We start from the raw sequence: 3,199 nt of genomic DNA, 5'->3' as shown, positions 1-3,199 counted from the left end.
CTTCTCATCCCTGTTTTAAAACACTTCATTGCAGTTGACCTGTGGCAAATTCAGATTGAACGTGATTTGGAAAGGTACATACCTGTCTCTATAAGGTCCCACATTTTAAAGTGCATGTCAGAGACCAAACCAAGCATGAGGTCAAAGGACTTGTCTGTAGACCTCAGACAAAAAACTGGGGAAAGTTACAAATACATTTCCTCTGCYTTGAATGTCCCAGTGAGCATTATCATCATTAAATGGAAGAAGCTTAAAACCAATAAGACTCTTCCTAGAGCAGGCCAATCATCTAAACTGAGTGCTCAGTGGAGAAGGGTCTTTGTTGGGGAGGTGACCAAGAACCAAGTGGTTCACTCTGTCAGGGATTCATTGTTTCATCTGTGGAGGGAGGAGAAATTTCCAGAAAGATAACGATCTCTGCAGTGATCCACCATTCAGGCCTGTGGTCGAGAGGCCCGACGAAAACCATTCCAAAATAAAAGACTCATGAAGATAAACCTGAAGGAGCATGAAAAACAAAATTTCCCTGATCTGATAGGACAAAGATTGAAGGTCAGACATCATGTTCATCACAGGGTTAATACCACTCCTACAGTGAAGCGTGGTGGTGGTAGCATCATGCCGTGGGGATGTTTTTTTTAAGCAGTAGGAAGTGAGAGATTAGAGGGAAATATCACCACAGCAATGTACAGAGACATCCTGGAAAGAAATGTGCTCCAAAATGCTCTTGACCTCAGTCTGGGGCAACAGTTTATCTGTCAGTAGGACAACAATYCAAAACATCCAGCCAAGACATCAAAGGACAGATTTCAGATCAACTCTGTGAAGAGATCATTGAAGGGTCCAACCAGAGCCCAGACTTCAATCCTATTAAACAACTCTGAAGAAATCTGAAAATGGTTGTGCACTGACTCTCCCTATCCAACCTGACAGAGCTTGACAGGTTCTGTAAAGAAACCACCCAGAGACAGGTGTCTCAAGCTTGTGGCATCGTGTTCAAAAAGACTTGAGGCTGAAATCGTTGCCAAAGGTGCATCAAAAATAGGCTGTGAATACATGAGTACATGTGATTTCTCGGTTTGTTTGTTTTTCAATAAATTTGCAAACATAAAAAAAAATCATGTTGTCATTATGGGGTGTTGTGTGGAAGTTTGAGCAAAAAAAAGTTTCATTTTGGAATAGAGTTGTAACACAATGTAGAAAAAGTGAAGTGCTGTGAACACATTCCTGATGCATTGTATGTTTTGGGTGTTAATGTTTATTTATTTTTTTTAGCTTTTCTGTTTGTAAATCCAACTTATTTAGGTGACTGTTTTACAGTTTGACCATAGAAATTGACTACAGTTTTCCCAATTTTTATTTTCTGTTTTCAAGACATTTCACATTTATCTTTCTATATTGACACAATGATGTCTTCTTTGGTCTATAATTCCCTTTAACAACCTTCCTTTTTACTTGGTCCAGTACAAAATACTTGGTATTTTTGTACTTGGTCCAGATTTTATACACAGCTAAATGTATCACTTGACATTWTATTTGTCATATTAACTTGTTTTATAGAATGTTTTTATGCTTACAGTATATTGTATGTTTGTATTTATTTTAGTTTTGCTCCTTGTGAAGCACTAAAAAAGTGCTAGAACAATAAAATGTACTTGAATGAAAGCAACCAACATAAAGTATCTTGCAACATTATGTGATGTTTCACTATTTTAAAGAAGCTTCAAATTCCTCTCCTGTTTCAACTTACATCTCTCATGTTTGAGCTATAAAACGTGACCATTCTTTTTAAGTAGATTAACAAACAGATTTAATCTAATGCAGRTGTTTATTTTAAAGCTGCAAAGACTGATACRACTATTWTTTTTCCTTAGAATTGAGTGGGACYGTATTTTAGAACATWAGAAACAACAGCTGGYATGAGAGCTTAAAATAAGTWATGTGTTGCCCTTGAGTCAAACTGATTTTCTSATTATAATTTATTTCCATCACACCYACGACAATAGCTTTTTTAATCCTTTTTATTTCTTCAGACATGTAGTGAGTGTGATTCTTCAGATGGACAAGTGAAAACACAGAAGTGTGTGTTTCTTCAAAACGCCCGAAGCTCTCAGTCTGACCTCGTCCCCTCTCCATCTTCCTCTCACCTTCTGCCTCCGACTCCTTTGCCCTGGGGCACCAATAGGTGGGCCTGTAGGAGAGATGAGCAAAAGGGGCCCCTGGCATCACCTGTAATTTGGATTGAAAAAAAAGGGAGGAAAAACACCAAAAGAATGATGGGTAGACTTAACATTGTTAGGACAGTGCTCGGGTGAGGAGAAATGAAGTAAAWATCAATGGCGGTGGTCTCATATAGCCCATTTGTCAATGTCTGAGATCAGCAAAGAGCAGCCCCCGGGCTTCGCTCCACCACCACCACTGTCTTCCTGCTGAATTGTACCTATGCAAAAATAAAGCAACCTGAGCTGGACATAAATCATAAGGAACATTTGTTACCTCGGGAAATTGTGCTTCATCCATCTTTAGGCCCTTTTTTCCTCCATTTGTCAACCCCTGGGGCTGCAGGGTGTCAGCTCTGCAGGTCTGCACAGTAGGTTAAGCTGGCTGCGCCTAACGAGAACCTGCAGGAAACACTGATACTCAGAGTGGGAGTCTCAGGCTGCTATTCACATTTTCTTCCACACTGAACATCACAAATGTTCATCATGCATTCATTTACAATCGTGACAAATGTAAGATTATTAAAATTATTGACTCTATGGACACACTTTTAAGATAAGATAAGATAAGATAAGATAAGATAAGATAAGATAAGATAAGATAAGATAAGATAAGATAAGATAAGATAAGAAAAAATAGCTTCGTAATCCCAAAGGAAATTTGTCTTGGGTACAGAACATGACTGCTGCCCAGTTGATTAACACATCAAACACATTTTTATATTGTTGTGCAGTAAACAAAACAAAAAATGCTTCCCCTAAGCCAAAGTATCATCTGTACTGTAACCATTTGCAGTATATAGTTTGGTCTAATTAGATGGAATAATGTTTYTTGCCCATATTTTTGTTTATTGCTGAATTGTTTTATCAACCTTTGAACAAACTTGCACAAAGTAATTATGGATATGTGCCTACAGCTATTTTAGCTTTAGAGTCAGCTTGATTCAAGATAGCTACCCCAGCCAACTGACCTTAAACAC

General features: G+C 38.2%; 1 long non-coding RNA gene across 1 annotated transcript in view; it reads right to left on the bottom strand.

Annotated features, from left to right (window-relative positions):
- Window positions 1-2,013: 2,013 nt before the first annotated feature.
- The window catches only part of LOC106524730 (uncharacterized), a 3,509-nt gene continuing 2,323 nt past the window's right edge, over window positions 2,014-3,199 (bottom strand). Inside the window, exons 2-3 of the long non-coding RNA XR_001311030.1 lie at window positions 2,497-2,621; window positions 2,014-2,229 (exon numbers count right to left, since the gene is read on the bottom strand). This is a non-coding gene — a long non-coding RNA (uncharacterized LOC106524730). The remainder of the gene's footprint in view (window positions 2,230-2,496; window positions 2,622-3,199) is intronic.

The sequence above is a fragment of the Austrofundulus limnaeus genome, unplaced genomic scaffold, assembly GCF_001266775.1.
Source record: "Austrofundulus limnaeus strain Quisiro unplaced genomic scaffold, Austrofundulus_limnaeus-1.0 Scaffold198, whole genome shotgun sequence".
Taxonomy (NCBI): domain Eukaryota; kingdom Metazoa; phylum Chordata; class Actinopteri; order Cyprinodontiformes; family Rivulidae; genus Austrofundulus; species Austrofundulus limnaeus.
The sequence above is the reverse complement of the archived record's forward strand: the minus strand, read 5'-3'. Positions and strand labels throughout refer to the sequence as shown.